Source organism: Panthera onca, chromosome A3 (genome assembly GCF_046562875.1).
Source record: "Panthera onca isolate mPanOnc1 chromosome A3, mPanOnc1 haplotype 2, whole genome shotgun sequence".
NCBI lineage: Eukaryota > Metazoa > Chordata > Mammalia > Carnivora > Felidae > Panthera > Panthera onca.
The window spans coordinates 104,510,191-104,535,997 of NC_138341.1; the positions used below are offsets into that span (position 1 = coordinate 104,510,191).

The following is a 25,807-nucleotide window of genomic DNA, read 5'->3' on the forward strand; positions in this document are numbered from 1 at the left end:
GGCCAAAGGATTTGAATTTTCTTCTCCAAAGAAGATACACAAATAGCCAAGAAGCCCATGAAATAAAGCTCAGCAGCATTAGCTAGTGGAAATGAGAGGAGTTAAGGTAATAGTCCAAGAGAAATCAAATAAATCACCTGGACACTTCAGAGAGTGCCACAAAGCAAGAGGTAGAACTGAGAAAAGATTACATTTTTTGACTTTAAAAGAAAGAAGATCCAAGAGCATAACAGAAAAACTAGAAGTAGGGTCCAGTCAATAGGCACAAAGGATGTGCTGTTTCTCGTTGCCCAGGCAACAGGAGCCTTTTCTTCATGCTAATGATGGCATAATAAGGAAACCCACATACAAATGAGTCATGAATAACTAGAGGTGGAGTCAAACCTGGTCCCTGGAACCTCATTTGGGGAAATGCTAGGCAGGAATTGGGGTCGGACTGATGTGAGAGGTTGTAAAGGAGATGGATTTGATTTCCATGTGATTGGGCCCCTGTTCAGTGTCTGGTAGTGGGGAATTAACCAGGTGGCTACTTCATGTGGTCTCTGGTAGGCACAGTACAAGTTCATCTGGGGACGCAGAATCCAGACAGCCTCGGTTTGGCTGGCTTTCCACTCAGGAAGTGGAAACTTTGATTTTTGATGTGGGAGGAAAAAAGCGCAATTTACCAAACTCATCCTGGGGTGCTTGGGTGCCTCAGTCGGTTAAGCGGTTAAGCGTCCAACTTCCGCTCAAGTCATGATCTCACGATTCCTGAGTTCGAGGCCCTCATTGAGCTCTGTGCTGACAACTCAGGGCTTGGATTCTGTGTCTTCCTCTCTCTCTGCCCCTCCTGCTCACATTCTGTCTCTCTCTCAGAAATAAACTACACATTAAAAAAAAAAAAAAAAAAACAAAACCTCACCCTTCTCTTCTTGAAATATGTAAACCCTATTTTTTGTTTTGTTTTTACTCTGTTGTCCTGCCTCCCTAGTTACTGAAAAATTCAAGTTGTGTGTTTAAAATTTTAACCTTCTCGTATGGAAACCAATTTGACAATAAATTTCGTATTAAAAAAAATTTTTAAAGTGAAATGATTTCATTCTAAAACTTAAAAAAAATGTTAACCTTCTTGTTTTATTTTTTTTTTCCTATTGTGAAAGGATTGTCTTCACAAATTATCTTTGATATTCGAAGATACTTTCCAATACTTTTCACATTTTAGGAAAGAAATTTAAATAAAATCTTTCACTTTTAAACCATTTCATTTTCAGTGATTAAAGGAAAAAATGAAAAAACAACTTTTTAGAGCATTGTTTCTCAAATTTGCCTGTGCCCAAGAGTCATGTTACAGATTTTGCTGGTCTGAGGTGGGGCCTAAGATTCTACATTTCTATCTAGTTCCTAGGTAATGCCATTGCTGCTGGTCCAAGGCTCTTACTTTGAGTAGCAAGATTTTAATTTGTTGTATAAATGATAAGGTGGGTAGTTAGATGTTGACCAAAAATATTATAACATGGTAATATTTTTGTTTCCTTTTCATTTGTGGAAACAACGTTTGTCAGATTTATTTTCCTTATAAATTAAACAAGTAGTGCATAGTTATAAAAAAATTCCTAATTACAGAAATAGATAGAGTAAAAGGAAAAAGTCTTCATTCTCCACTCTTCTCCCTCAATCTCTCTCCTCTATGGATAATAAATACTTTGGTATAATAAATGATTTGTATATATAAATAAAAATAAATGAGAATTAGTATATTGGATACTTTGGTATTTATTGAGAAAGATTACAATGCCTCAATAATGTTGCATAATAAATTCACCTCCAGATTCAGCAGGTTACAACCATAAGCAGCTGTCTGCATGCTTGAGTTCTCAGGCTGACTGCTCTGATCTCATCTAGAATGGGCTTGGCTGGGCAGCTTTGCTTCAGGTGTTGTGTTTCATCATGGAAGCTTCTGGCTGGGATTGGGGTCAAGTCAGCTCCCTGTTTCATTCTGGGCTGAGGGAGGGGTGGCAGTTACTTAGGACATATTCTTCTCACAGAGGATCACAAATGCCACGAAGACAAGCCCAACATTTGGATTTTTGTCATGTCCATTAACATTGTTTAAAGCAAGTTATGTGGCCAAGCCCAGATCTGAAGGAGGGGCTGTCTCAGCTCACTGAAAGGCTGTGGCAGAGGTGAGTACAGAAAATGAAGAATTGGGGTGAATTTTTAACGTATGAAGCCACTGAAAGTATTTGCTTTGTAGCCTCCCTTTTGTGCTCTGTGCAGTCTTCTAACCATGGTGAAATCCCCTAAATCCATGGCAAGTTTTCATTAAGCTTTTCCAATGGAAAGCATCGGGTGGAGGAAAAAATAGGTTAAACTGCCTCTCATCTTTGAGTGACTCCACCTTGGTGGTGGTCCAGAACAATGACTAGTACAAGAGAATCAAAAGCTCCCAGGTTTCCGGTTTCTGGGTGTTCATAGAGAAACAGAGCCAAGCGGTTGATATTTAACAGGGGTTGGTGAAGTCCTTTGTTTATAGGCCAGAGCAGTAAACATGTCGGTTTCTTTCCCAATGTGTTCTTCAGTCAGCAAGGGAATTTTTATTAAGGAGATTCAATGCTGTTTTGAATGTTTTGTCTGCAGTTTTAAAACTGACCTCAGTTTTGGGGCGCCTGGGTGGCTCAGTCGGTTGAGCGTCCGACTTCAGCTCAGGTCACGATCTCGCGGTCCGTGAGTTCGAGCCCCGCGTCGGGCTCTGGGCTGACGGCTCGGAGCCTGGAGCCTGCTTCGGATTCTGTGTCTCCCTCTCTCTCTGCCCCTCCCCCGTTCATGCTCTGTCTCTCTCTGTCTCAAAAATAAATAAAAAAACGAAAAAAAAAAAAAAAAAAAAAAAACTGACCTCAGTTTCAAAGCTGATTTTAATTCCTTCCTACCCTGTACTAATTGACTATTCTTTCCATCTAGATGCCACAAGGAGGTGGTTGCTGTTGTTTTTCTCCATGTTTGGACATTTTGCCCTTTGCAAAATAATTTCAGAGTGTATTGTAGGAGCTACTACCATTGCCCTGATGTAGATGTCTTCTGCCATCTTCTAGATTCATTGTAGCGGTAGTAACCACCCACCCCCTCCACCTCAACCAGCCACACTTCTCTGCTTGCTTTCTCTGCCTGGAGGCTTCCTTGGCACTAGGGAAGTATGTTCTGTCTGCCTGTGTGGAGGGCAGCTTAGGGCTACAGTCAGCTTAATGCTCCCAGTAGTAAACTTCAACTAATTAGGAACTGGACTCAGTGCACATACACGCCAGTTACCCTGTCACTCAGTGGGGCATACTCCCAGAAAAATTGGATACCGCTAACCTGCTCATGCGCACATCTGCACCGGCTGCCTTCTTTCCCTCCCTCCCTCCCCACTCACAGCACCTCCTGGGGTCACCTCCCAAGTAGACCACTTGGACCTACATCCTTTCCTCAGGGGCAGCTTTTGGAATAACCCAAACGAAGATTGGTTATGAGCAGAAAAAGCTGAGAGCTTTCCCTAAAACTCAGAGCACCTAAAGCCATTAAAGTAACTTAATGAGCAGATAAAAAATGGCTGGCAGATGGCATTGCTCTCTGTTAGAGCTGGCAAGTTAAAATAAGTAGCAATCAAATATCAAAGACATAAGGAGAGAGAAAGAAAAACTCCAACCTACATGTTGGTCTATGTTTGAAGCATAGAGAAGGTGGAGTTTGGTTCTAGGCAACGGCAATGTTCCCAATGCCCTAGCTTCTTCCACTCCCCATCTAGTTTCTCTCTCTGGCTACCTATTGGTCTTTGGGCTCCCTTCACAGACTGTTGTTCAGAAGGGATGGTTATCAACCTGTGATCATTATTTCCAGGGCAGACAGATCTGCATTAGACTCATGTGCTTCTACAAGCTTGTGTCAGCACCCTCTTGTGTCTTAGATCACATCCTCTCTGCCCGCCTTTTTACAGCACCCAGCTTGGTGAAGGTGTCACCTGCCAGCACCCTACATCAATGGCCACATCTATCTTTTGCTTTCTGCTCTGGACCTTTTCTTTTGACATCTCTTAAGATACTTCCTGGAGGGGCTCCTGGGTGGCTCAGTTGGTTAAGCATCTGACTTTAGCTCAGGTCACAATCTCATGGTTCATGAGTTCAGGCACTGCATCGGGGTCTCTGCTGTCAGTGCAGAGCCTGCTTCTGATCCTGTCATCCTCCTCTCTCTGCCACTCCCCCCCACTAGTGCACTCTCTCTCAAAAATAAAATAAACATTAAAAAAAAGATAACTTCTAGAAACCATTCAGCTATTCTGAATCGGGCAATCCTGGAAGTGCAAAGTCATGAACACCATCATCCCCCTGCCTCCCATCACTCTTGACCAGTGGGAAAAGAAAGCCGATGAATCGTTTCTCCTTGTCCTTCTGGTGGACAACTTTGCAGTGTATGCTCCACACCTTCTCAGAGTGTCCCCTGGAGGATGAAGCCCCAACTGCCCACAGTTTTGTTGAGCTTCATAACACATGTTCCTTGTATTCCTCTTTCCAGTCTCTCAATCCAGTTCCTTGGGATGAAACTTCCCAAAGTAAACTTCCTTGATACACACTCTTGTGTCCAGCTCAGCTTTCTGAGAATCCAGTGCTGGTCCACATTCCAGGATGCCAAGCTTCCCATGTTTCTCCTTTCCCAATGGCTCCTCTGACACCTTCTCAGCCCAACTGCTCTTCTGACACTGTCAGAGTCTCATCTTCACTTCCAATAAACAAAGATGGGAACTAGAATTCTTAAAATTAGGATTCAGCCACTGATTTCACTACTCTTAAGGAATTAACCATGAGTAAAGATGTGAACAGATGCTTAGGACTCGAACATCATCTCCTTCTTGTTGAATTTTTGAGAACTCTGTTAAGCTCATTCCTCAGCTGACGGTCCTCCTCATTCATTTTCATCTTTACTTGGATTATACAGCATTGATCCCTGTGGCTGTAGATTTTGTGGGGATTTAAGAAAAGCTTATGAATATTCACAGCACTTGGGTAGGCACTGTTGACAATACAGAGCAGCTGAGATGCAGCTGCTATAGCATAAGGACAATCTAAGGATTGGGGCACCTGGGTGGCTCCATGGGTTGAGCATCTGACTTTGTTTGGCTCAGGTCATGATCTCACGGTTCGTGGGTTTGAGCTTTGTGCTGGCAGCACCAAGCCTGCTTGGGATTCTCTCTCTGCCTCTCCCCTGCACTCGCACTCATGTGTTCTCTCTCTCTCTCTCTCTCTCTCTCTCTCTCTCTCTCTCTCTCTCTCAAATAAACTTAAAGAGAATAATCTAAGGATGAAATAGGAAAAACTACAAATAACTGAAGCACGTAAAACAGAGAATGTGATGTGTGGCAAGTACGGTTATTGACAGGATGTTATGGTGGAGAGACAAATCACATCTGGTCAGAGTAGAAGGAAGCATGGCCTTCACACTGTCTTCAGTCAGACAGTGAAGGATGCCCCACCTGGCCCAGGCTGAGACCAGCAAAAGCAGTAGTCACTTTTGCCATGATGGCAAATATGCTCACGTTTGGTTAGCTAAGGCGTTTTGAAGAAACATTTTTCAGTTTCATTCTTGAATATTTTGGCGGCTCTAGATATTTCAAGCTCCAGAGGCATTTCGTTAAGTTTCAGTACTGTGTTGTCGGATAGCATTTTTATCTCTTCAAGGTTGAGTTTTTAGAGTTCTAAAATCTACCGTTTCTGTGGCTGTGCTGTCACAAGACGCACATTTTTGAAGTATTATAACTCTTCGTGCCTCCTGGGTATTTCTGCTTGTTTATGAGCATTTCTTTGTTATTCATGTGTAGATAGCAGCTTGAATGACCTAGAAAGAACAAAACATTAAACGTTAAAAATTATTACATAATTCATGTGATCCCTAATTAACTGTTTTCTAAGAGCTACAGATGTTGTATTATTCATAAGTCTGTTCACATATTATTTATGTCACACAAATAGGATGTTCGTTAGCTTAAAACACTTAAGGAAATTCTGTGTGTTTCTTTAAGTTAAAAAAGTGGGTATCAGGGTGTAGTAATCATTTTTTCTGTTTATAAAATGAGCTAAACTGGTTGAGGTCTAAAGCCTTCCCAACTCAGTAGTGTGGTCTTCAGACCAGCAGCAGTGGCACAGAAATGCAAAATCCTGGGCCCCACCGTAGAATTCAAAATCTGCATTTGAACAAGACGTCAGTTGATGCATTAGCACTTTAAAGTTTGAAAAGCCCTTGTCTGTTTTCAATAGCTATAAAATTTCAAGGTTTAAGAGAGCTAACTTTGGCCTTAATTAGCTATATCTGACACATTGGACTCTTCAAGACACCTGATGACCATGGTACTTGGGTTTTAGAATATATATTGATATATTTTGAAATATTAATTTCTAGTAAAAATACGTTTTGCTTCTTCTAAAACAAGCTGGGTTACAGGTTTAAAGGATCTTTAGTTAGTATGGTCCATTTTCCATGCCTCTGATCATTTGTGTACTGCTCCACAGAGAAAACTTTTAGGTTTTAGAAACTTAGAGCCATTTTAATGGTCACATACTGAGTATGTCTCTTGGGAAATGAAAGAACATTGTTCAAATGATAAATGTCCAGTAGTATATTCAATGATGCTGAACCATATTTAGAATTTTTAATCTGTGTGGTTTTTTTTAAGATAGAATTTCTTTTCTACCCATCAGATTGAGTAATGAATGACATCATTACGTTAGGGTTTGGGAAGGGGAAACCAGCCTGATGTATGCTGGTAAGGATATGAATTGATATAAACTTTTTGGAGGACACATCTACTAACTTTTCAGTGGGCGTACACATTTTGACCAAAAAGTTCCACTTTACAGATTTACTGTAAAGATCTATTCCTATATGTTTGCAAAGAAATATCTTATATAAACATGAAAGCTGGAATTACCTAAATTTCTATCAACACAAATAAATGATTTAAAAATTGCAGCATGTTTATACAGTGAAATGTTATATAGCTGTTAAAGAGGAAGAAATAAGCTGGTGTCTGAGATATATGTAATTAGAGTCAGATACCAATGGAGCTTACAGACACAGATTAAATGAACTATAGATATAGGTCTATACATAGAAAATGCTCATAAGAATAAACACCAAGGGGCGCCTGCGTGGCTCAGTCGGTTAAGCGTCCGACTTCAGCTCAGGTCATGATCTCACGGTTCATGGGTTCAAGCCCCACATCGGGCTCTGTGCTGACAGCTCAGAGCCTGGAGCCTGCTTCGGATTCTGTGTCTCCCTCTCTCTCTGCCCCTCCCCTGTTCATGCTCTGTCTCTCTCTGTCTCAAAAATAAATAAAACATTTTTTTTTAATTAAAAAAAAATTAAAAAAAAGAAAGAATAAACACCAAGCTGTTCACAGCAACTGCCTCTGGGAAGTGGTATGCGGGAAGGATGAGGACTTTTTAGTTTATCTACTGTTTGATTGTTATAATATCAAAATAAATGTATAATTTAATAATAATTATGGTTTTTCTTTTGAATATCTTCCTCTCAGCAAAAAAAAAAAAATGCACAGTTAGATCGAGAAGATAGGCTTGTAAATTTCATAATCTGTGTGCAATCCAAATAAATTAAAAATAGAAAAAATCCAACAGTTGCTCAAGAAAAACTTCTTAGCAATTCTCTGCTGTAGGGTTTCTGAGAAATATCTGAATTCTGAGTATGTTTTATATTCGTAGATTAAGATATTTTGGAATATAAGCAACATTAAACTCATAGGTAATTTTTCAAAATGCCAAGTAAAATTCTCCACCTACCAAGCTGGAAAAAAATTTGCCAATATTAAAAAAGTTGCTAATATTCAGCAATCGTAAATAGGTATACACATAATGACCTAGGAGGCATACATTTTTAAATGGAACAGTCAAGTTTAATCTGATATGTGTAGCCTGATATTTTGTAAGTACATACATATTTCAGAATAAGCATAAAGGAAAGTTGGGAAGAACAAATATCAAGCTCTTGATATTTGCCTTAAGGGCAGGGGATATGAGAACAGCTTTTTGACTTCTTCCTTTCATAGAATTTTATTTTTAATGTCAGAATATGGTAGACCTTTTTTTAGTATTTTCAAATTTTAAGAAATATAAGGAGAGAACCAATGAAATTCATTTACTTAAAAACATACTCTTACATGTTTGTAGTTATAACTCTTCTAGAGTTTCAATCTCCCTTTGAGAATAAAATAAAAAATTTTCTCCTTGTAATTACACTTGTGAAAAGATATAAAGGGTGAATTTGGAAGGGGGTATTTATATATGGCACCTCTGGAATTGGGAACAAGGAAAGGCCTGGAATTCTACCCCATATTCTCATTTCATCTTTTTTTTTTTAATTTTTTAATGTTTATTTATTTTTGAGAGAGAAAGAAAGACAGAATGTGAGCAGAAGAGGGGCACAGAGAGAGGGAGACACAGAATCAGAAGCAGGCTCCAGGCTCTGAGCTGTAAGCACAGAGCCCAATGTGGGGCTCGAACCCATGAACCATGAGATCATGACCCAAGCCTAAGATGGGCGCTCAACCAACTGAGCCACCCAGGCGTCCCTCTCATTTCATCTTAATGGCATTTAGAAAGGAAAATAAATAAATAAATAAATAAATAAATAAAAATAAGAGAAAGGATATGAGAGTGTGTTTTCTGTGACCCAAGGGGCATAAATTTTAAGTAAATACTATCTTAAAGTATTTTATGGCACTCTATTGAGGGATACATTTGAGAGCTCTATGTATTGGCTTGTTTTTCCCAGAGCTTTGATTTTTAAGAAGGGATTTAAGAAGGGATTTAAGAAGGCAATGAGAATGCTGAGCCAGAATCATGGTTCAAATAATTTAGCCAAAACCTTAATTTTTATTGAAAAGTAGGGTCTCTTAGAGATTGAAAGAGTTCTAGGACATTTTCACTTTTTTTTTTTTTTTGATGAAAACTTTTTCTAAAAAATTGAAGTGTAGTTGACACACAACATACAGGAATTTCAGGTGTACAACATAATGATTCAACAAGTCTATATGTTATATTATGTTCACAAGTATAGTGACCACCTGTCACTATACAACGCTAATACAGTACCACTGCCATATTCCCTTTTATCCTCATGTCATTTTTTTTTTAATTTTTTTTTTAACGTTTATTTATGTTTGAGACAGAGGGAGACAGAGCATGAACGGGGGAGGGTCAGAGAGAGAGGGAGACACAGAATCTGAAACAGGCTCCAGGTTCTGAGCTGTCAGCACAGAGCCCGACGCGGGGCTCGAACTCACGGACCGCCAGATCCTGACCTGAGCCGAAGTCGGCCGCTTAACCGCCTGAGCCACCCAGGCGCCCCTATCCTCATGTCATTTTTACCTTTTAAGGTATCTAGCATGCTGGAAAAAAAGAAGAGAAATGAATAAAGGATGAAATTGGGTTAAACATTGGGGTGTATTTTCAATATTTACTTTCAAGAATTCATGGGGCATTATCTTTTAACCCTTTAGCTTCCTTTTGTGACTGTACATGTAAACTCCGGTGGGGATCACAGAATCTAAGTATGAGGCCTTGTAACTGTGAGCCTGAGACCTGTCCCTACCTGCTCTGTGACATCGGCCCTAATGGGAGAGCCTATTTCTTTCACCATGAAGAAACACTCTTACCCAACTGGAATCAATGAGTTCAACAAAACGTGCATGCTCATCCTTAGGAAATGCTTGCTGGTGTTGTTTCCATATTTGCTATGATTATGAGGCAAATTGTGTCTCACTGTCCCAAAGTTAAAAAAAAAAAGAAAAAATAAACCATTATTAGCTGTTGGGAAAGCTAAGAGCCATACCCTATACAGAGAACCTGCGGATTTTTCTTTCTCTCTCTTTTTTTAATTGAAATATAATTGACAAATAACATTATATCCATTTCAAGTATATAATGTAATTGCATTTTTTTCTTCAAGGATAAGCTATATGTTTTCTTGGGGATCAAGGCAGTGATGAATGCATAACATAATTTTACTTTTTAAAACATTTGCCTGTGCTATTTATGTGTCTTTAGCATATAGTGCCTGCTAAAGTGACAGGTATCTAATGAATGACTATTGATTGAAAAATTAAATGAACAAACATGTGATACAATTTGGGGGCAAAATCATTGATTAGCTCTCCAAGAAAATAAAAATCCATGTCGGAGTAGGTTATTAAAATATAGGTTATTTTAAATATGGTGTATTTGTAAGGTATTTCTTATTCCTCTTGGTTATCAGGGAACGCTGCATTAGTTATCATGGCAGACAAACAGATCACCTTGGGGTGGTGTAATTCATTCTTTTCAAACACTGAATGCTTCTCTTTTCTCATTACTTATTTGGAATCCAAATATAGTCCTATGTATTCATGTGCTAGATAAAATGAGGAGTGAACTGGCATATTTAAAAATGTGGCTCTCTTCAATCAAACCCAATTGGAAAATCTAATTAATAATCATAATAGAGAATAATTATTCCCTCTGGAAAGATAATCACCTTGAAACATTAAAACTCTTTTAATTGACTAAAATTTGGAGTAGATCTAGCAAAGCCAGGTACCATTACCACTACTGCAATGAAAAATTGAACATGTACATATATTTAAGTATTTGGGGTGCCTGGGTGGTTCAGTCAGTTAAGCATCCGACTTCATCTCAGGTTGTGATCTCGTGGTTTGTGGGTTTGAGCCCCATATTGGGCTCTGTGCTGACAGCTCAGAGCCTGGAGCCTGCTTTGGATTCTCTGTCTCCCTCTCTCTCTGCCCCTCCCCTGCTCACACTCTGTCTGTCTCTCTCTCTTAAAAATAAATAAATATTTTTTAAAAATATTTAAAAAAATAAAAAAATAAAAAATTTAAGTATTTAATTTCAAATGCATTTATCTTAATGTTAAAATCTATAACATTTGAGGGGCTGCAGGTTCCTTCACTGGACCTTTGAAGAGCTTGTGGCTTAGTAAGAGACAGGACTGTAAATACAATACAAAATTAGTGCCATGCTTAAGAACAAAACAATATGAACTCACAGAAGTAGGGGTTTATTTTGCCTGGGGTTACCAGGAAAACCTTCACTAAAATGGAGGTGTTTTAGTTTAAATGTAAAACTTTGTTTTTTATTTGAACCTGGTTTGGAGTTTACCAAGTAGAGAAGAAATCAGTAAATGTCCTGCTCATGAAAAATAGCAAAAGCAAAAGCAGGGAGGAATTAACACTCATTGTGGGAAACTGGAAATAAGATACAAATTGTGTATTGCTCTTCAGTGTCAAATTACTGACCAACTGCTTAGCATCTATTCGGCTTGGTTAAAATGCACTTTCAAAGGAAGAAACAAAACATTGCTTCTTTCAGAGGAACCTGCCCTTTCTAATTTCCTGCTGAGGGAACAAAGAGGTTTAGACCCTCCTTTTCGTGTAATATGCATTTCCAAAACCAGGAGTACCAAATCAAGTCATGTTAAAAATTATGTTAAATAGATCTCATTCAGATATTTGTTACAAAATAAGTCTAAGTAAATATTGGAAAACAAACACACATAGTGCATTTTAGAACTATGAGAGAGGGGCACCTGGGTGGCTCAGTCAGTTAAGTGTCTGACTCTTGATCTCAGATCAGGTCATGATCTCCGGGTTTGTGAGCTGGAGCCCTGCATCAGGCTCTGTGCTGATGGTGTGGAGCCTGCTTAGGATTCTGTCTCTCCTTCTCTCTGCCCCTCTGCTGCTTATGTGCGCACGTGCACTCTCTCTCTCTCTCTCTCTCAAAATAAATAAATAAACATAAAGAAAATAAATTTAAAAAAAAACTATGAAAGATTCTGAGAGATGGCCAATGGGGTACTTGGGGAAGTGTACCGAAAGATGAGGTGGCAAAAATAACCCTGCTGCAGGCCCCTTTGCTGGATAGACCCATTTTCATGCACGTTCTCTGTTATGGGCTCTCTCCTTCCCTGCCTTGGCTTGGCTGCTGACACCTAGCTAGCCACCACCTCCTTCAGCCCATTCCTGCTTCCAGATGATCCTTGCCCAAAATATGGTCTCTGGGTCCTTTTCCTCCAATCTCCATTCCCCCCAAACCCCTATCACACCTGACTTCTTGACCTCCAACCTGTGCACCCTACCCATGGAACCCAGAAGATTCAAAACAATAGTATAGGGGCATGGGTGGCTCAGTTGGTTGAACATCTGACTCTTGATTTCAGCTCAGGTCATGATCCCAGTGTCGTGGGATTGAGCCTGGCATTGGGCTCCACACTGAGTGTGTAGCCTGCTTAAGATTTTTACTCTTGCTCTCCCCGTTGCCCCTCTCCTCCAGTGGCACGTGCATGCATTCTCTCACATTAGAAAGCAAAAACACAATAGTATATGGTCATGACTCAAAAGGAGATGAAATGAAAATTTTTTTTAGTTTAATGCAGTTTGCAAAATATTTTGGGTAGTTTGAAGCACCTCTGTGTTTTTGATTCTCTATTTTAAAATGTCAGTATTGTATTTTCTCCTTCGTTAATTAGGTTCAGCAGTAAGTTACCTGTTGTATTACTATTTTGCCCCTCTTTACTTGCTTTTCAATTTATGTAGCCACCTTTTTTCTGTTTTCTAGTTCATTAAGTTTCTTTGTATCTTTGTTATTTTTTTCCTTAAGTTTATGTTGTTAATCTTTCTAACTTTGGACCTTCCATAGTTGATTCTTTTGCTTTTATTCTTTCTTGTTAGTTTCATAGTTATGTAAGGCTATGTATTTTTCTCAGCTTTTAAGTTTCAATGTTCAGTGTTTTAATTATAATAACCTTGGAAATACTCTGCCATTTCAATTCTGATTACTTCTTTGCTCCCAGACGTTTTCCTGAAGAAAAATTTTAAGATTGTAGGTAGTTGCAGCTTTTCTCTTTAATTTTGGTTATTATTAGTTTTATTTTGTGTGTGTGTGTGTGTGTGTGTGTGTGTGCGCACATCTTGAGCATAGTCTAATATTATTTCTACTTTTCATTCTAATTCATACAAAATTTTTTTGTAAATATGACTGATTGAAATAAAGTATATTACTTGTTATTAGGATATAGCTTTTTATATATTTTATTACTTTAGCTTCAATTATTTTGTTCAGAACTTCATATTATTACGTATCTATGATCTATTTTGTTTCCTAGCATTTCTTACAGTTCATGGTTCACTTTTTTTTGTTATGATATTTATTGTTTAACATTTTCTGCTATCTTATTACTTCGGTAATTATTGCTGTGGATTAGACTTTTTGTCTTCTGTGTTTTGTCTCTTTCAGACTTCTCTTCTTTAAATTTGAACTTCTCTAATATTTATATCACACCTTGAACTTTTTATTAATGTTTTCTTGGTCTGGATTTGTTCATCCCTTAAAAGTTTGCCTTTTCTGTATTCCCTCATATTATCTGTATTTTATACAACATGTATTTGTTGCTGTTTACCCAACCTGTCATAATTTTGTATACATTTTAATATACATGTTGACATTTTGAGAGAAAAATTATATTCAGACTTAATTCTGTCTTCTTGACATCTTTTCTGCTTTCATTACTGTGAGTTCAACTGAACCAGCCTTTAAATCCACAAACTAAGAGGCACTGGTGTGGCTCAGTCCATTAAGCATCCAACTCTTGATCTCGGCTCAGGTCCTGATCTTATGGTTTCATGAGTTTGAGCCCCACATCGGGCTCTATGCTGCGAGCGTGGATCCTGCTTGGGATCCTCTCTCTCCTCTTGCTCTGCCCCTCCCCCACTCTCTCAAAATAAATAAATGAACATTTAAAAAAATCCACAAACTAATACTCGTTTTACTAAACTTTCTTTTTTTAAATTTTTAATTTTTTTTTTTAAGGACGGGATTTGGATTCTTCACCTTTTGAAATTATTTGGCTACTTCTTTGCCAGTGGCATGATCAGGCTTCTAGTAGCCTAAGATACAGGACAAAATTACATCACACGTGAGTTTCTGTGAAAACAGCCTTAAGCCAATGAATTCTCCTCAGAACTACAAAACCAATGTGAATTTGAGCAAATCTAGCATGAAAACAGCTTCTGTAAATAAAACAAAAACCAAAAATAAAAACGAAAACAAAAAACATTTAGATCTTCTAAGAAACTGCATTCTCAACATGAGTTAGAGTAGCCCAAAAGTAGTAGCTAAACAATAGTAAGTAGGTATTACTGTTCAAAGGTTTATGAGCCAGCAAGGTGGGTCTTCTGGTCTCACAGGATTCCCTTACACATCTGTGGTCAGGTGTGGGTGAGACAGGTGGGCCCTCTCACCATGTTTGGGAGTCACCGGCTATAGGCGGGTCTAGTATGGCCTTAGCTAGGACAATAGGGCCCTGCTGTATACATGAGCTCATCCTCTAGCAGACTGGCAGGGGCTTTTTCCCAAGATGCTGGCAGTAGTCCAAGAGAGAGTGTGGAAGTGGGGAGGTCCCGCAACGTATAGACCAGGAACTGGCTCCCTTCCAACATGTTCTATTAGCTGAACCAAGTCCAAAGACCAGCCCAGATTAAGGAAATGGGAAAACAGACACAGCACCTTCTGATGGGGATTGTAAAGTCACAGTGCAAAGAGCATTGAAAGATTGAAGAATTGAAACACATTAGCCATTGATTGATATGCTACTACTTAGAATTAAAATCTTTTTGCATTCGTATCCTCTATTTCATGCACCTCAGGCTTTCTTAGGAGCTTAAGCATTCTTCATTGAAAAGAATACAAAAAAATAAAAAATTAAAGGAAGACTATTTCATCCCATTTAAAACAATGGAATGAAGCCTATCATGCAGCAATTCATTTGGAGGCTTTTAAAATGTGTTATCTTATATCCTGATGTCAGCATTTCCATGTTGGAGTTTTGAGGTTTTCCTAACTCTGGGAGTATTAAAAATGTTTATGTGGCAACTCAAGAATTTTACCAGCATCTATAACATTTCAGAGTAAAGGAACTGGAGAAAATTAATATTTATCCATATACTGGTGTTTATAAAACACTAGTATAATATAAGCAAGATGGATTTTATACAGCTACTGATGGTTTTTTTTATAGTCATGTCCATTTTCAGAAATTGTTCTTTTTTTTGAATGATTAATTTACATATTTGAGATGTGTGAGCATATGAACTATCCCATGATTCCACAAAAGTTATGTTTATATTATTTTTCTCATTCATACTATAAGTGGTCTCCAGTTAAATAAACCTGGCTGTGAAGTGAATAACCCTTAGGAACAGAGCCTTCCCAAGTTCATTTGTCTTAAATTTGGCAGGCCTGTCTCAGATACATGAATCTTGTTCTAAAAGAAATCTGTTATTTGCTCCTTTTGAACTTGTCAAGACTAATAGTGACTTGAAATCATAGTGTTTCATAGAGATGTTATTTGGTAAAACTGCTGGCAATCAAAACTGGAGATGAAAAAAAATATTAAGAATGTATGAATTAGTCATACATTTTCTTATTCAACAAACCACATGTAAAGTGAAATGAGGAATTCTGACATTCTTCATTTTTTAAAATGTTTATTTATTTTTGAAAGAGAGAGAGAGAGGGAGAGAGAGTGTATGTATGAGCGGGGAAGGAGCACAGAGAGAGGGAGACAGAGTCTGAAGCTGAGCTGTCAGCACAGAGCCTGATGCAGGGTTCAAACTCACAGACCATGAGAACGCTTAACCGCCTGAGCCACCCAGATGCCCCAGAATTCTGACAATTCTTAAATACTTTAAGAGTGCTACTTGATTAAATATTAATAAGACTTCAGTTATATATTGGAATAATTATCATTTTTAACAAAATGAGAAAAATCACTTGCTTCAATAAGTTATCTCCTTTGTGGTCAATATCTGTTAGGTGACATTCTGAAATGGAAATTTTGGAACAAGTGTGGTAACCCATATTATTGAAACCAAATTTAAATAATTCACCAATTGGTCATTTTTATTATAATCAATTTCTGTCAGTGATCTCTAAGAATAATTAATTAATATAAGAATGTTATTTAACTATTGATCCATAGGAGAAAAATTTTGTTCTGCTCTCAGTGACTCTTGACTAGTAAGAGAAATTAAGTAAATAAACACAGTGGAAGGGAACTAAAACCCACAGAGATCCTAGTCTCTGTATTTTCTGGTTAATATTTTGAAATATATTTCCATATTTTGTCTCATTCAATCAATACAGCAACCTATTTGTCAGTTTGGGCAAATTTTACTAAATAAACTGTAGACTTGTGAGTTTACATGACTTGCCCAAGTTCAGAGCCATTCTATGGTAGACCTAGGATGTTGCCTGCCCCAAAGCCCCTGCCCCAAAGCTGTTTTACCAAGACAGCACTGACCTTTGATCCAATCTATGTACCCTTGTGGGGGAGCTGAGCCATCAGCAGTGATGATGGAGGCTGAGGAAGGAGTTCAGAGCACACACAATGCAATAATTTCCAGCCTTGAGAAACTGCCACAGAAAGAGCAGACTCAGCTTCTAAGCACTTCTTTCTAGCAAATAGACCCAATTTATTTCTAATTGGAATCATGGAAAATCTCAAAAAGTAAAGCACATGGATTTCAACTCCTATATTAAACTTCGCTTTGGTAATGTTAAATCTGCATTTTGTTTCATAGCAAATAAGGACCAATTAATAATATTGATAATGCTATTGATTATAAAAATGTTATTCTCATGGGTCTATTCAATTATTCAGCAAATACTCCTCCCTCTCATGACCCCCATGGAAGAAGGAGGGTACCTCCTTATTCCACTGATGTCATGTGACATTCTTAGGCCAAAGGAATATGATTCAAAGTGACAGTGTGCCAACTCCAACCTACTCCTTAGTGTCCACAAGTGTCCCTCTGTCCTTCTTGAGATGATCATACTTCAAGTGGCATCCAGTCCAAGGAGAATGAGGGACCTGTAGACCAGATATGGACCCACCTGTAACAGCTTACAGCCCAGCCCAGCCATGTACAGCCCACATCAGCTGAGTCTCAGCCAACCTGCAGTGGAATAATTGGTGCTAAGTGGTTAGAAGGATACGATTACTAGAGTATGATATTCACATTACTCTCATTCAGGTGAGTAGGTGCTATATCAAGTCTTCAAGCATAAAAAGAACTACCCACATTATCCTTTACCAAGATTACTCTGGCAGCAATGTGTAAACAAAGACTTCAAATGGCGTTTATTCCTATAGCTCCTCACCCAGAAGAGGAAAAACATGATTTCAGTTTGGTGCCAAGACTCTTAGCATACATGAGGCAATATGAGGAATGGGCTGGACTGCTATGTGGATAACTCAGAGGTGGACATTTGCAGCAGATGGCTTAATTCCCAAAGGAAATCATGAACCTGAACCTCTGGAAATACGATTGTCACCTCATTTGAGTGTCTTGAATAAGAACAATCACAGAGTAAATATCCTGCAATTGTTCTCTGTTGTCCCTGCTTGGTCTTTATCGATAGGAGCCTTCAAATGAGGCCTTCAGTTAATTAAGTTAATTGAGTTAATTATATTTTCTCTAAAGTATTTGAATAGCCTTCCTAACAATTAACTACATCTGAGCACCAAGTGAATTATTGACTTATCTCGTTTAAGACTGAAAGCAAATCTAATAAATGCTGCTGAAACCTGCTATGAATCATTTTCAATTTACCTAAGAATATACAGTACTTATTTGTAGAATTTCCATGGTGGGGACTACCAGCATTGAATTCATCATGAGGAGCTAGTCAATCAATGGGGCAGACCTCATGTTCATCAGTGACAGGAGCATGGGTATATGGATATCTCTCTGAGGCCCTGCTTTCGATTTTGGGGGGTATAATACCCAGAAGTTGAATTGCTGGATCATACAGTAATTCGATTTTTGCTTTTGTGAGGAACTATCATGCTGTTTTTCTATAGTGGCCACACCATTTTACATTCCCATCCACAGTGTACAAGGGGTCTGATTTCTTCACACCTCTACTAACACTTGTTATTTTCTGGTTTTTAATAGTAGCGATTCCAATGAGTGTGAGGTGGTATCTCACTGTAGCTTTGATATGCATTTGCCTAATAATTAGTGAGATTGAGCATCTTTTCATGTGCTTATTGACCATATGTATATCTTCTCTAGAGAAATGTCTACTCAAGTCCTTTGTTCGTTTTATCATTAGGTTGTTTTACTGGTGGTGTTGAGTTGTAAAAGTTCTTTATATATTTTGGGTATTAACCTTTTATCAGGTACATAATTTGCAAATATCTTCTCCCATTTCTTGGGTTGCTTTTTCAATTTGTTGTTTGTGCACAGACACAAACTGTCTTTGATGCACAGAAGTTTCTAAATTTTTATGTACTCCAGTTTGTCTATGTTTAATTTTTTGTCTGTGCTTTTGGCACCATATTCAAGAAATTGTTGCTAATCAATCCATTTACTTTTAGCAAAGCCTGTCTTCTAAGGCACAAAGATGATTTACAATGCAAATCAACTGGATAACCTGCATTCCTTTGCTTATTCAAAACACAGGCTACTAAAAGTGAAGAAATTAAAATTGGCGAACTCGGAGCTTTTATTGAAATTTTAACTTTTAAAAAAGTATTAAAATTTTTTTAAGTAGTTGATTACTTTGCATGAGTTTTCTAATTCATGTCAAGTTCATAGATTCCCTCAAATTGAAACATAATAGGAACCCATTTGAAGTCAAAGGTTATGTATTCTATGTCTTTGTTTTGCCATACTGTCTAGTACAGTGAGTACCAATAAGCATCTATTCAATAAACCCTTAAAATAATAATATTAGCCCAGGAGTAGCGATTAGTATTATTTATGCCATGTATTTATTTTGTGAATGAACAAATTGAGATCCTGAAGGAAAAGTAATGTACATGATCAATATAGAACACAAAAGAGATGCCTTGCTTAGAGGTAACAATAAGAATGCACAGGTTTAGAAGTCTGGACAGCCTGTCGGAACTAATGGGATAATTGATGTCTATGGGATGCAGATGTGCATGTGATGTCACCCTTTACTTACAAGCAAGTGGTTGCAATAGGAACATCAGGATACATTTTGGGTCTCTAAGAAAACTTATTCCAAGAGTTTTTCCCTCAGTTCTATAAATGCTCTTGAAAATTGTCACCTTGTCCCTTGGGGGCTCTCACATCTCATGAATCCCCCAGATATTAGAAAGGCATTTTGAGAGATGCTGAGAGATCCTCTATGCAAGTTGCCATCTTGGTTGACCACATTTCATATTTATAACTCATGTTATTCTCTAGAGTTTACAGTATTTTAGACTTGAAAGAGCCTTCCAAGTCATTGGTTTCACATTTCCTTCTTTTCAGATAGGGGAACAGAGGCCTAGAGGGGCAGCGACTTGACACAAATTGCCAATAACGAGTGTGGTCAAGATCCTAATTGGAATCCCAGATTCGAAAACTTATATAATGTTAGCAATGTCACCAAAAGCAGAAACAAAAAAGAGTTGATGCATTCCAGGAATGCATTGCAAAACTTGAGCACTCTTGTCTTGCAGGTTGTGAAAACTTGCTTTCCCTCAGCCATCCACAAAGCCAGAAAATCTTTGGCTTCTAGCATTCTAACTGCCCCCAGCCTAGCAACAAAACCATAGGGATCCTGGCCATGGGGACTTCCCTTTCCCAGCCCTAGATAGGTTTTAGCTGGTCCCAGTATCACCAGAAATGGGATGACTGGACCCTGTCCCAATTCTCCACTTTCAACTACCTTTGATAAAGGGGGCTTCATTCTGTAGTGATTAGCATACTTGAAGTGTGGCTGTTTCTGAATTCATACACAAATAACTTGTATTGACAAGTTTGCCAATTTTTCCAAAATGTTCAAATTCATCTGACCTTCTAAACAACAACATCCACTGGAAGATTATTGGACATCTGGAGAGTCATCTGGGGTTGAATTAAATTTTTGATGTGCTGTGAAATTGGGTCAGTGCATTAGAATTACATTTGAATAGTTATGAATACACTAATAAAATGCTGCTCTGCAGTGCAAATTGGCAACTCTCCCAGACTTCAGGAAGCTTCGAAGAAATGAATTTCAAAATTCTTGATTAACAAATATGTACAAGAAGTCAGAAAAGACAAATTAAGACTCCTCTATTAAAGTACACAATACATCCTAGATTTATTTACAAGTTATGGTTTTAAATGGGGCTATTTGCACTGCAAAGGGCAACATTGTTCCATGGTTTGAGTAGCAAGTAGAAAATAAGGAGGGAAGCTCCTTTTTCTTCTTAGGATTTGTGGTTCCAGTGAAGTCATTGTACTTAGTCAACTATTTTCTAGACTGCTTAATGGAGCAAAAATAGGACAAAGATATGGCAGTTGTGGGGGCTCAGATTTCTACTGGATGTTATAAAGCACTTCTTAACAACAGGCTGTCTTATGCATCTCATGAAAAATGTTTAAGCAGACCTGAACAACCATCTTCCAGGGATTTTGTAGAATGTATTTCTTAATTGGCTGAGAAGTGTATCCAAAGACTTTCAAGGTCCTTTTGAATTTTAAGACTGAGCTGCTACAGTCTATAAAATAAAGCTAAAAGGAGCCCTAGTTGAATCGTTGATAAATAATAGGTCTTAGGAATGAATTCTCACTTAATAGCATTTAGAATTCAGCTAAACTAAAGCTAATTTTCTGGAACCCACATAGAGGCTAATGGATAGTCACAGCACTGGATGCAAAAAGCACCTCAAGGGAGCTGCACAAATCTGGAAAGGCATGCAAACCCAACACCCTGCAGGGCCAGCAATTCTCTGAAAGCACCTGTAAGACAGGTGTGCAGTGGAGGCTCAAGATATTCAAGATCTTCAAAATGTAAAGCACTTTTGGTTTCTTTTCTTATCAGATCATTAACATTGACCTAATCCTTTACATCAGGAACACACAGAAAATGAGAGAACTCTGGTAAAAATGGCAAAGACCATGCAAGAAATCCTTGCTGGGGTACATCTGTGGCTCATTACCCCTGAATGCTAGCACAGTTGAGTGTAGAAGTTTCTTGAAGTATCCAAAAGCTATACAAGGCAACGTTTTATGCTCGCCTTGGTATCCTTCACTTTAATCACACCCCATGTTCACATGTCATGGTCTTTCCCCCCTTCTTCACGCTCCTCTCCCTCCTCCCTGCCCCTCAGTTCTTCTCTAGGATCCCTGACTTCAGGCAATGCCTCATATTCAGGACCTGTTCTTCTGCCTCTTCTGAATCAAAATTGACCTAACCATGCTCTCATCCTTCTGTGCCATCTAGAGAAGTTGCTGAGTGAACTAAGACTTGAAGACAGATACGTGCATACTCTGTGTACCTCTTTTGTGATATTTCATGATGGTTGAGTTTTCTTAGAATTGAAAAAGCATTTCACAAAATAACGCCTCTGTGATTATAAATGGAATGCAGGTGGTCAGCACTCAGGGGCAATAGTTTAAAGTGTGGTCTGGTTGGACACCCCACATCCCACCAGCTAGGTTACCCACACTGCACTTTGTTATAAAACTGGGAACTATGTAATGGAGGATTATTTTTAAATCCCTTAACTCATTCAACAAAATTTATCAGTTTCTTCAGTGGAGCAGTTACTATACTCTTGAACCAACACCATGACTGAAACATGGGTAACATTATTAAACTAAAGTTAATTCATTGTTTTCTAAAAGTATATTTTTTTCTTTCTTGTTGAATTTATTTGTAATTTTTTTCCTATTCCTTTTTTTCACTTTATTGATAAGGAATTGTATATATTTAATGTGTACAACTTGATGTTTTATATATGGCATATATTTACAATATAATAGCCTACAATATTAAATATATAGTCTATATTTAAGATATATAACTTGATATTTTGATATATGTATACATCTTGGAGTAATCACCACACTCGAGCTGGTTAACATATCACCTCACATATTTTCCTTCTGTTTTGTGTGTGTGTGTGGCAAGAATGCTTAAGATCTACTAAAAGTTTAAGTATTTGTTGTTCATGGGACTAAGCTCATTATTTCTCCTTATTGAGTCAAATTCTACTTTTTTTGGTAAGGAGTTCATTTATCTTACGTAGAGACTAAAGTGATTTTTTTCAGTTTGTCAGGAAGAAATAGAATTAGATGCCAAAAGTCCACAAGGCAATGGAGATGAAATATGAGGACAAGGGCTTGGTTAAGAAGCTGTAATCACAATGGCTAACATTGTGTCAATTTACCACAGTCTTCTGCAAACTAGCTGTATATTGCTCCTGAGAAAATACAGTTATGCCATGGATTATCTGGATTTATACCATAAACACCCAAACAGACTCTCTGTTGGCCATTTATCTGACAAAAACCATGACAAAACAGATCCCCCTCTTTCCACTGGACCAAAGCAGTGAAACAGAATAAGCCACCCCAGTAATTCCAAAGGAGTCCAGTTTCAGGGTTTGGAGCATTATTCTTATACCAGCATGAATTTTTCCCCTTAAAATCGCTAGTGTTCCAGAACACGAACCTAAAAGAGAGGAAGCCTCCTGTGTGTCATCTCACATGTTTCAAATACTGCTTTTGCTCCAAGGACCGTTTTGAAAATACATTGTCCACTTGAGGGCAACCACTTGGAGTCAAGGAAAGAACCCATAGATAGAAAGAACGGCCATTTTCTCAAACTCCCTTTTCTACCAAGAACTGAAGAACAAAAACAAAAGTTTCAACTACTTGTGACCTGTGGCTAACCGATGCTTGGGAGAGAAAATAGCACAGGTAGGATTCCCTGATTTACTGGGTAAATTAGACTTGCAGTTGAAAACAAAAATGGTTTATAGTCCTTATGGAGGCTGCCAACTCCATTTTTGAAAATGGGGGCAGTGATAAGAAGCATTTGCTTTCTGTTTTGCACCCTGAACATGCATGTTACTTGTATGAGCTCATTCACGGAAGGGATAATTAAAATGAATGTTGCACATGCTCATCTTAAAAATAACCTCATGCAGAAGAAAATATACTGGTTGATCCAAATTCATTAAGGAATAAGATATAATTTGATACATTAGTTTCTTATTTTTTTGTGTGTGTGTTTATTCTGAAAGAGAGAGGAGGGAGCATGAGCAGGGGAGGGGCAGAGAGAGAGAGAGAGAGAGGGAGGGAGAGAATCCCAAGCAGACTCCACACTGTCAGTGCAGAGCCCCACACGGGGCTTGATCTCAAACTGTGAGATCATGACTTGAGTTGAGATCAAAAGTTGGTCATTCAACCAACTGAGCCACCCCGGAGTCCCTGCAAGTTTCATTTCTTTTCTTTTCTTCTCTTTTCTTTTCTTTTGAGAGAAAGAGGGCACTGGTGAGTGAGGGACAGAGAGAGAGGGAGAGAGAGAGAATCCCATGAGGGGTAGAGATAGAAAGAGAGAGAGAGCTCACCTGAAAAGCAGGTCTCATGTTTTACCCCAAGTGGGGCTCATGCTCCCCAGAAGTGGGGCTCAAGCTCACCTGAAGTGCAGCTTGAGCTCACCGAAGTGGAACTCAGAACTCATTAATCATGAGATCATGACCTGAGCTGAAGTCAGATGCTTAACCCACTGAGCCACCCAGGCCCACCCCACCCCCGCCCACCACCATGTTTCTTTTATTTAATAAAATGTATCACTCAGTGGTGGTGAACCCAGAATTAATGGAACCAGCAGCTTATATAATTTGGGGGACAGGATGTATTTAAAAAGATACCTCTTGGGGGAGCCTGGGTGGCTGAGTCTGTTAAGCATCTGACTTCAACTCAGGTCATGATCTTTCGGTTCATGAGTTCAAGCCCTGCATCGGGCTCTCTGCTGACAGCTCAGGACATGGAGTCTGCATCCAATTCTGTGTCTCCCTCTCTCTCTGCCTCTCTCCAGCTCACAATCTGTCTCTCTCCTGTCTCTCTCTCTCTCTCTCTCTCAAAAATAAATAAACATTAAAAAATTATTTAAAAAAAGATACCTCTTGGTTGAGTGGGCAGGTCTTCCTATGTGCCTCCTCCACCACAGATAGCTCCTTGCTCTCTAGAAGACAGAACCACACTTCTCGGGCAAGAAAGCCTCTCCTCTTGCTGCTGGAAGATGGACAGGGAGCATCCTGGACCTGACTCCCCCTGTGTTGCTGGCAAATGGTTTCCCGGTAGCAGTGCTGGAATCCAGCACCCAGATGTCCTTGCTGGAGTCACAACTTTTGTTCATCCTTTTGACAATATAGAAAACGGCCAAGATGAAAATACCTGCAGTTGCTATTAAGTAAACAGCATAGAGGATAGCAAAAATGGCCAAAACGAGTGTGAGATCCACCACGAAAATGATCAGCTTGGCCAACATGTCTGCATTGCTCCACGTTCACAGAAGATACTTAAAAATTTCCAAAGGCTCCCACTACGCAATTATGCCTTTGTAAAATATGGGCAGGAAAAAGGCCATTTCAAAACATGCTGAAGTGTGTTGTAATTCCTCCAAGTATCTACCAGGAGGGCTGTATAATGAAACTTTGATTTCGCAACTGATATGAAACAGTGGCTAAAGGTAAAGTATGGGATATAACTTCACCATGAATATTGTAGTGGAGAGAAGCCCAGGGATTTATTTTATCCCCTAACTGTGTAACCAATTCACTTAGGTTGTGACTTCCAAGGGATAGGAACGCACTAATGTTGTGCATTCATAACATGGAAGGCTACTGTAGAAATTTGATGTTTCTTGGAAATTTAAAATAGGCTGGTACAATGTGAAAGAAAAATAGAGCCATTTTCAAACATGCAGAGTCAGAAAGTTTACCTCTCCTACATGTGTTTGGAAAAAAAATTACTAGAAGATATAATCCTATAAAATACCTCTTTTTAAAAAGAGGAATACTTGGCATATAAAAAAATTGTGAATTTAACCAATAGAGCAAATGGAATTAAATCCCAGAACCACAGTTAAGTAGCAGACATGCCAGGTAATAAATTCAAATTAGAAAAGGAAGTTAGTAGGCTACCAGAGAAAGTCTTTAAGAAGACAGTCACCTTCCTGTATTAAATGGCATGATTAAAAAGTGTGATGATCTAAAAACCAAATGGCCAGGATATTTCTTAGTTAACAAGGTAAATGAAAGGTAATAAGAGAATCCAAGAAAATGCATAAAGTTAAATGATGAAGCCGTGGTCCTCAAATGGAGCAAACTAAACTGAAGAGTGATTCTGAGTAATGGAATATGAGAAATAAGAATCTGTTGGTCCTTAATATTCAGTCTTCTGCTCCACGTGGCACAGATTAAGAGCGTGAGAATGTATTTCCAAAATGGTTAATCATATTCCTTGGCTTAACGAATATTTCTAAACTTTCAATATTCTCAATGCTATCTACTAGTTTTATATTTCTGGAAACCTAATACACAATAAGATAATTTACTACAGTGATATAGCAGAATGTATAAGTTAGAACCCTTGACAATTTAAAAGTAATGATAAAACTGACAAAAGTTTGGAGGTATAGTGAGGGAGATGAAGAGAGGTGAGGGAATATGGATTTCCACGTTTTGCATAGTTGAAATTCAAGGGATACTGGTCTACTATTGGTATAAGAAACAAAGATTTGGTATGGTTTTACAAATAATAAAAAGGACCAATGGCAGAGCTAAAAATATAAATTTAACAAGATTTGTAAGATAGATTGGGTAGTAGAAGGTATTAACATTTTCATTTTCATGGCAGGAAATCAACAGATACTATTTAAAATTGCTGAATAACAGGGGTGCCTGGGTGGCTCAGTCACTTTGGCATCTGACTCTTGATTTC

At 38.4% G+C, this 25,807-nt stretch overlaps 1 protein-coding gene and 1 long non-coding RNA gene across 2 annotated transcripts in view; both read right to left on the reverse strand.

The window, feature by feature from the left end:
- The window catches only part of ANKEF1 (ankyrin repeat and EF-hand domain containing 1), a 465,781-nt gene that overhangs the window by 34,209 nt on the left and 405,765 nt on the right, over positions 1-25,807 (reverse strand). The window lies entirely within an intron of this gene.
- LOC132665286 (uncharacterized) lies at positions 1,735-24,387 on the reverse strand. The gene is made up of 3 exons (XR_014137430.1): positions 23,986-24,387; positions 2,873-5,841; positions 1,735-2,629 (listed from the first exon to the last, which is right to left on the reverse strand). It is a non-coding gene; the product is annotated as an uncharacterized LOC132665286 (long non-coding RNA).